This window comes from Pongo abelii, chromosome 8 (genome assembly GCF_028885655.2).
Source record: "Pongo abelii isolate AG06213 chromosome 8, NHGRI_mPonAbe1-v2.0_pri, whole genome shotgun sequence".
Classification (NCBI taxonomy): Eukaryota; Metazoa; Chordata; class Mammalia; order Primates; family Hominidae; genus Pongo; species Pongo abelii.
The window spans coordinates 14,484,902-14,493,178 of record NC_071993.2 but is presented as its reverse complement, the minus strand read 5'-3'; positions in this window follow the sequence as shown (position 1 = coordinate 14,493,178).

Below are 8,277 nucleotides of genomic sequence, written 5' to 3'. Positions count from 1 at the left end.
TCCAGCCTCTGTCTTTCTCTCAGGCTGGATGCTTCCTGCCCTTGAACATCAGACTCCAAGTTCTTCAGCTTTGGAACTTGTGGCCCTTTGACCACAGACTGAAGTCTGCACTGTTGGCTTCCGTACTTTTGAAGTTTCAGGACTTGGACTAGCTTCCTTGCTCCTCAGCTTGCAGATGACCTATTGTGGGACCTCACTTTGCAATCATATGTGTCAATACTCCTTAATAAATTCCCCTTTATATATACATCTAGCCTATTAGTTCTGTCCCTCTAGAGAACCCTGACTAATACACCATCTAAGACATCAATGGACTGACCAGCTATGTGCTTGAGAGAGCTGAGCAACCTCACAGACAGCTTCATTTTAGTGCATTGATCCCAATCCCATTTACAGATATTCCAACTAATTTCATCTTCTGTCTACCACATATGCTCTTAAAATTCCCCTGTAACTACAGGAGCCCATACCAAAAAAAGTGGAGGAGAATGGAGCAAATTTAAAAAAATCCATTACATTACATTTCTAATAAGCTCATTGCCAAATCTCTACCACGACATCAGTGGGTTTTAAATTCTGGACCTTTGGGCCAGCGTTTCTTTCTATATTTGGGGTAAGATATTGGATTTGGATACTGAGACTAGAAGGGGTCGGAAGCATAGCACTGGTTCCTGCACTAGCAAAAGGGAGGCTCCTCGAATTTCCACTCTCCCGGCCAGGACTAAGGACTCCGCATCCTTTTTTTCCCCTTTCTTATAGAGGCTATTAGTCCCCTGTTTTTCCAAAGTTTAAATGCAGGAAGCCATTGTGGATGCAACTCCCTGCTGGCAGCCCTGCCTCCTGCCTCCCATTAGAGGCTGTCACAAGGGATTTGTCCCGGGCAAGGAGCCAGCACACCCCCTGATGGGCAGTGGCCCCTGCCCAGAGCTCTTCAGCTCTCCTCCCATACAGAATAGCCACGGTGTTCCTGGGAAGACGCAGTTGCATGACCCAGTATGGAAATGAAGTTCTTGGAATGGACTTTTGAGACTTGGAGAAGCTGTCACTTTGCAGATTCTAAAAGGAGGGCTAATCTTGTTTATAAAACTGTTTAGCAAGTGTGTGAGCCTGGGAAAGGCTTTATAGGGCCTTTATAAGCAGATAATTGGGACATAATAAGATGTGTTTGGCCACTTTGGTGGGAAAATGAGAGGAGTACTTAGATATTATGTAAAATTAGTCTTAATCACATTCTATCCACATACTCAACACCTATCACCAACAGCAGCTATAAACTAAATGGGCAAAACCCTGGTAATTAAAGTAGAACTCCCAGCATTTGTGTATTTTCTCTTGCTGTATCTTAACACGTGGTGTATAGGAACATGAATATTTAACATAACCATGTGGTTAAGACTGTTTCACAGTAAACAAATGGAGGAACCTGACTGTTACCAACTAGTTACTGGCCTTTGCGGCATTTGGCATTAATTATTTTATGTCAAACATTCTCTGCATTTTTTTTTCGGGGTCTAATTAGGCTGCATTTGTATTTTCTTTTGGACAACCTAATGGGGGGAGAGGGAGGATTTATCTTTGGCCATTCTGTAATAAATTCTGTTTTAGCTCTTATTCTAGCAGTTCTTTCTTCAACTCTCTTCTGTTCTTGCCTTGGGACAGGCTCAAAGTCTCCTAGGCCCCTCTTGTTGCAAACTAAGAGATGGAGTGAGGTGCTGGCTGCCAGCAGCTGGTTAGACTATTTCTCAAGCAGAAACACAACATTTAAACTTCATGCTAACACTAGGCCTGCCCATGGGCAGCCCTGGAAGAAATCATTACCAAGATGAGAATTAATGGAGATGAAAGTACAAGTGACAAAAGTGGAAATAAAACACTTATGGCAACTATTTCATGAGATGGTGTCATAATATTTAGGAGAGAATGCGGAAAGCTATGTTACACTTCTTTTCTCTTGGATCATTCGTATTTTTAGGTTAATTCCCACCCTATCCCCCCAACCCTCAGTATTTAAACCATGTGACTTGAATAATTTTGTGTTTAAAAATATTCTGGAATGGAAAATTTTCCTATATTGCATGTGGTTAATTTATTAACTAGTTTCTTCTTTAATATTTTTAGTATTTGTAGGTAAACTTCTTACTGAGGACTTTAGTAGAAATATCACATTTAGTCTATCCCTATGAAATGCTAATATTGTTATATTTTTACATTAGTAAATATTGTGTGTATATATATATGTGTATGTGTATATATATGTGTATGTGTATATATGTATATGTGTATATATGTATATATGTGTATATATGTGTATATATGTATATGTGTATATACATGTATACGTATATGTGTACATGTATATGGGTGTACACACACACATATATCTATATGTGTATATACATATATATATTTTGAGACAGGATCTCACTCTGTTGCCCAAGCTTGAGTGCAATGGCACGATTACAGCTCACTGCAGCCTGGAACTCATAAACCAGTGATCTCCCACCTCAGGCCCCCAAGTAGCTGGGACCAACTGTGCACCACCACATCTGGCTAATTTTATTTTTGGTATAGACAGGGTCTCACTGTGTTGACCAGGCTTATCTTGAACTCCTGGGCTCAAGTGATCCTCCTGCCTTGGCCTCTCAAAGTGCTGAGATTGCAGGCATGAGCCACCAATCCCAGTCAATATTGTACATATTTAAAATATAAACATGCTTTAAAACATAGCAAGTCAGTGATGAATTTGCTCATAGTCATAGAAGCTAGACTTCTGGAAATAACTCCTGAGGTTTGTTCGTTCCCCTGAACTCTCTTTTATATTAAAACACCTTGCTAGGCAGTGTCTGGTCTTGATGCTTGTTATGGTTTGGTTATGTCTTCACCCAAATCTCATCTTGAATTCCCAGATGTTGTGGGAGGGACCCAGTGGGAGGTAATTGAACCATGGGGGCAGGTCTTTCCCACGCTGTTCTCATGATAGTGAATAAGTCTCACGAGATCTGATGGTTTTATAAGGGGGAGTTTCCCTGCACAAGCCCTCTTCTCTTGTTTGCCACCATGTGAGAGATGCCTTTCACCTTCCACTGTGATTGTGAGGCCTCCCCAGCCATGTGGAACTGTAAGTCCATTAAACCTCTTTCTTTTGTAAATTGTCTGGTCTTGGGTATGTCTTTATCAGCAGCATGAAAACAGACAAATACGATGCTCCTTGAGGTTCTGTACACCATGCAAGATAGTTACGGAGAGTCACGGTTTGAGGATTTGTCCTCTCAACTTCGTAGCAATGCTGAGATAGACACCCCAAAATTTCTTTGCTCCCCGCTCTTTGCTTGACCTTTCTGCCTTGACACTCTCTAGGGTGATGAGTAAAAAGGCTGACATCATGTATAAGGTCATGTGTGTTCAGCTTGTTGCTCTGATTGGGTCCAACTGCATTAGCTCCTGTGGGATGATGATGGATTTATCATCAATTCTCAGGTGCAGGATGTTTTCCTTCTTGCTGGTGCTCTGTTTCTGATGGTGTAAATAGGCCCAGAGCTCTCTGATCTTTGTGGTAATTTGGCTGGTGACTCCTGTTTTCTAGGATGATTTTTGGTTTGATACCAGTGGATATACTTTACAGTCTTCTGTTTGTAGAGATACACATCACCTTAAATAAACATAGTGCACAAAAGTCAGTATTTCTGAAGAGAAAAAATCCAGTGGTTGTATATGTTACAAGGAGATCATCAGTTTTCAAAAATATTTATCACAGCATTCTTTTTTGAGTAGGATCCTTATCTGTTCTTTATTTATTCCATTTATCAGTTAAAACCAATGTTGCTCTCTTAATTTTTTTGATTTGCCATCTCTTTGTTCAAGTTTTTATAAAGATAGGTTATTTTCAAAATATAAACAGCATGGAATATTGAGACAATCATCTAAATAATTCAAGCCAAAGATTACCGCAAAAATCTCTACAAAATTGAAGGAAAAGTCACCTGAATGCATATTGTCATTTACCTGAGTGCATATTATGATTTACCTATAAAATATCTTATTCAAATATTCTCATACAGGTTTCAAACTATTTTCATCATCAGTTATGAAAACCAATCACCAGAATAAGAATAACTATGAAAACCAATCACCAAGTTTCAGCCATGTTAAAACTCTAGTTTTTTTTTTTTTTGAGACGGAGTCTCACTGTCTCCCAGGCTGGAGTGCAGTGGCGTGATCTCGGCTCACTGCAAGCTCCGCCTCCTAGATTCACGCCATTCTCCTGCCTCAGCCTCCTGAGTAGCTGGGACTACAGGCGCCCACCACCACGCCCGGCTAATTTTTTGTATTTTTAGTAGAGACGGGGTTTCACCGTGTTAGCCAGTCTGGTTTCGATCTCCTGACCTCGTGATCCGCCCACCTCGGCCTCCCAAAGTGCTGGGATTACAGGTGTGAGCCACTGCGCCCGGCCTAACAACACTAGTTTTTAAAATAAGCTTTTCATTTTAGAGCAATGTTAAATTTACAGAATAATTACAAAGATAGTACAGAGAGCTCCCATGTATACTCTATGTATAGTTTCCTTTATATTTAATGTCTTACAGCTTAAGGTATGGTTGTCACAATTAATGAAGCAATATTAATGTGTAATTATTAACTGAAGTCCATACTCTTTTCCTAATGTCATTTTTCTGTTCTGGGATCCTGTCCAGGATACCTTATTACATTTAGTCCTCATGTCTCCTTAGTTTCCTCTTGGCTGTGACACTTTCTCAGAATTTCTTTGTGTTTGATGACCTTGGCAGCTTTGAGGAATACTGCTCAGGTGTTTTGTAGAATGTCCCTCAACTGGGATTTGCCTGATGCTTTTCTCATTCTTAGACTGGGGTTGTGGGTTTTGGGCAGAAAGATCATGGAGGTGGGGTGCCATTTTCATCGTATTGTATTAAAGGTAAGTAATGCCAACAAGACTTATTGCTGTTGGTTTGACCTTGATCACACCCAGCTGAGGTGGTGTTTGCCAGGCTTAGCTTTTCTTTAAATGGCAGATTTCCATTGGATACTTAAAAGATGATAAAGAAGTTTGTTTGTGTGCTACGTATTGTGAACACAACTTTAACTTGAAACAAATTATGATCATAATGTTCACTTTGGGTAGTGAAAGACTGTATTGACATGAAATGAACCCAAACTACTTAAAATTGGCAAAATATCTGAATTTCTGATGGTTAAAATTTCAATTGGCTTTTGAATATTGAAAGTATAAAAACTATACAAAAATTCTAAGTCTTCAGAATCTTAGGGTAAACAGCAGATTTTTACCACTGAAAGACAAATGTTAATGTAATTTATTTATTAAAATATTTGTATGTTTTCCATGCTAGAATTACAGATACATGTCAGAATTAAAGCCCAAGTGAATAAATTTATGTTTTACTTCTTCTTACCTGTGTGTCTATTATTTGTAAGAATATAGGGAATAGAGAAACTTCCAAATGTTAGTAAAACAATCAGGTAATCAAAGAGATTAAAAGAAATGACAACTCTAGGCTATATAATATGACAATGAAACATTGTCTGCGTAAAAGTCGTTGTTGATAATTGGAACTCCCATCAACGAATCCAGACACAACCATTAATCAATGCTATAGACACGAATAGATGAAACATATTCACAGGGGTCAATTTGAAATATGTCAGCAAGGTATCTTCTCATCTTGCTTAATTTTCATGTTGGTTAAATCATTAGAATTTCCTCTTCTTGCTGTCTGGTGTATCAACCATTGGCCTGTAACCACGAGAAGGAAATAAGCCCAGCTGAATAATACATCCAGTATTTTTAGGTATATCCCTGGAGACACACTTTATTTAATTATTGAAGGAAGAAGCTCTTTAGTGACCTATTTACCCCTCTGTAAGATGCCATGGTACATAAGATGACATCTGCCTGATGAGTGTTTAATAAAATTCAGCACCTATTCCTAACCTCACCCATGAAAATTGGGGATAAAAATATTCTTCATCAATATGATAAAAAGGTCCACTTAATATCACAGATAAAAATCACACTGAATTTAGATATTTCAGAGCAGCTCACCCGCAACCTGATGAAAACATAGGTGTGCTTTCTGTCAGTACAATTATTTATTGAGCATCTATTCTCTAATACCAAGGAGATAGTATTGAGAAAAACAGGTAGAAACCCTTGCTCTCTGAAGCTTACAGTTTAGTTTATTACGTATATGGAAAAAAGATAGGGAGATGAGAAATAAGTATATAGAATGTCAGATGGTGAGAAGTGTAACAAGAAAAACTAGAAGAGGAAGGGCTTAGTGAACAAAGAACAAGATGAAGCAAATTTAAATAAGGGAGTCAGGAAAGGTCTCACTGAAACTCTGACATTTGAGCAAACACCTGGAGGAGGTAAGGGGAGGGGGCTGTGCAGATACCCAGGGAAGGGTTTTCCAGGCAGAGGAACCAGCCAGTGCAAAGGCTCTGAGGCAGGAATGTATCTGCTGTGCTCGGGGAATAATAAGGAGTCATCTGTGGCTGGAAAGAAAAGTCTCCCAATGCTGAGCAGTAGGAAGTAAAGTCGGACAGGTGGAGGAGGCAGAGTATACAGGACTTTGCGAGGGACTGCAAGGACTTTGGAGGGTTTTGAGCAGAAGTGTCACAGTATCTGACAAGTTCTCATAGATCCTCTGGCGATCTTTGAGTTATGATTAGGAGGCCAGCACAATCATCCCACGTGAGAGTGGTAGGTGGCTGAGCGCAGGGTGGTGGAGGGGAGGTGGAGAGAAAGAGCTGGATTACAGAGCTATTTTGAAGGGGGCGTCAGCAGGTTTTACTGACAGGTCAAATATGAAATGAAAGTTTCTTTTTGGCATGAATGACAGGAAGAATAGAGGGAGAACTTTCACAATGATTATTTTATAGAGATTTATGTTTTCTTGGCAGCATAATAAAGTGCAGGAAAGAAATGAGATTTAAAAGGAACACTATTAGAAGCCTATGTGATTATACACCTAGACGAGCTAAAGGAATCAACCAGAAAGCTATTAGAGATAATAGAACAGCGAAGAAAAACCGCTGTTCAAAAGATACAATAACAAATCAGTTCGATACTCAAATGCCTTTATTAGCCAGCCAAAACTATAGTAATAAGAGACTTCTGATTTATAATAGCCACAAAATTGAATTATGTATTAATTAAACTTATATAAGAGTATATAATATGTATCAAAGAAGTCTGCAAAATTTTAATGGGGAAAAACAGGCTTGAAAATAGAGAAATATGTTCTACTCCTGGGTAGGGAGATCAAATAGAAGTTGCCATTATTTCTGGTTTAATTTGTAGGTTTAATATAACTTCAGTTAAAATAACAATGATATCATTGGCGTTTTATAGAATTCAGAATAATTGATTCTGCAGTGTGCTGGGAAAGATAGAGATAAGAATGTTAGAGGGCTAATGAAAGAATAATAATTATCTCACAAAATAGACTGTGTTAAAAAACAACAGTAACTGAACCAGTGTAACACTGGATTAGAAGGAGAAATACAGACCATGGAAATATAACAGAGTATGCATTAATCATTTTAAGTACATATGAAAACATGACAAATGAGTATAGTAACATCATAAAGGACATAATTATTTTGTACGTGCTGCTGGAATAACTTTGTTTCAATATGGCAAAAATTATTTCAAAGAATTACAATAAAAATTAAATCTTACACAAAAAAATAGTTAATTGAACCAAATGGAGAAACCAGGTTACATTATGGAAGAAATTTTGAAGAAAAAATGGACAAAGATGTTCAAGTAAAATTTAAACATTTGCACAATTAAAATAAAGACAAAATAGCAAAATAAAATATTTTAAGTAACTGCAGGAAGTCCAAGTGTCCATCTGAGCAGTGCTACCAAATGTTCTTCAGAGTTTCTGACATTTTTCAAATCTCTTTACAACAGATGGAGACTTAGTACATGAAATATATAGAGCTCATAAAATTTCTAAAATTACCCCCCAGTCTCCAGTAGACAAATATACTTGCATATACACAAATAAGTCACACAAAAGAGAAATTATTTCACATCATTTATAAGGAAAGAAATAGAAATTAAATAATTTCTGAAGTAAATTTCCCATCTATTAAATAAGCCCAAATCTGGGGGAAGCATTGGTGAATCTTGAAGGAAAGGTGCCTTCTGCACTAGAAGTGACATTATTAATGAGTTCAGTCCTTCAGTAGAACAATGTTTTAGGCAGCATTAAATTATTTTTAGCTGTCAGG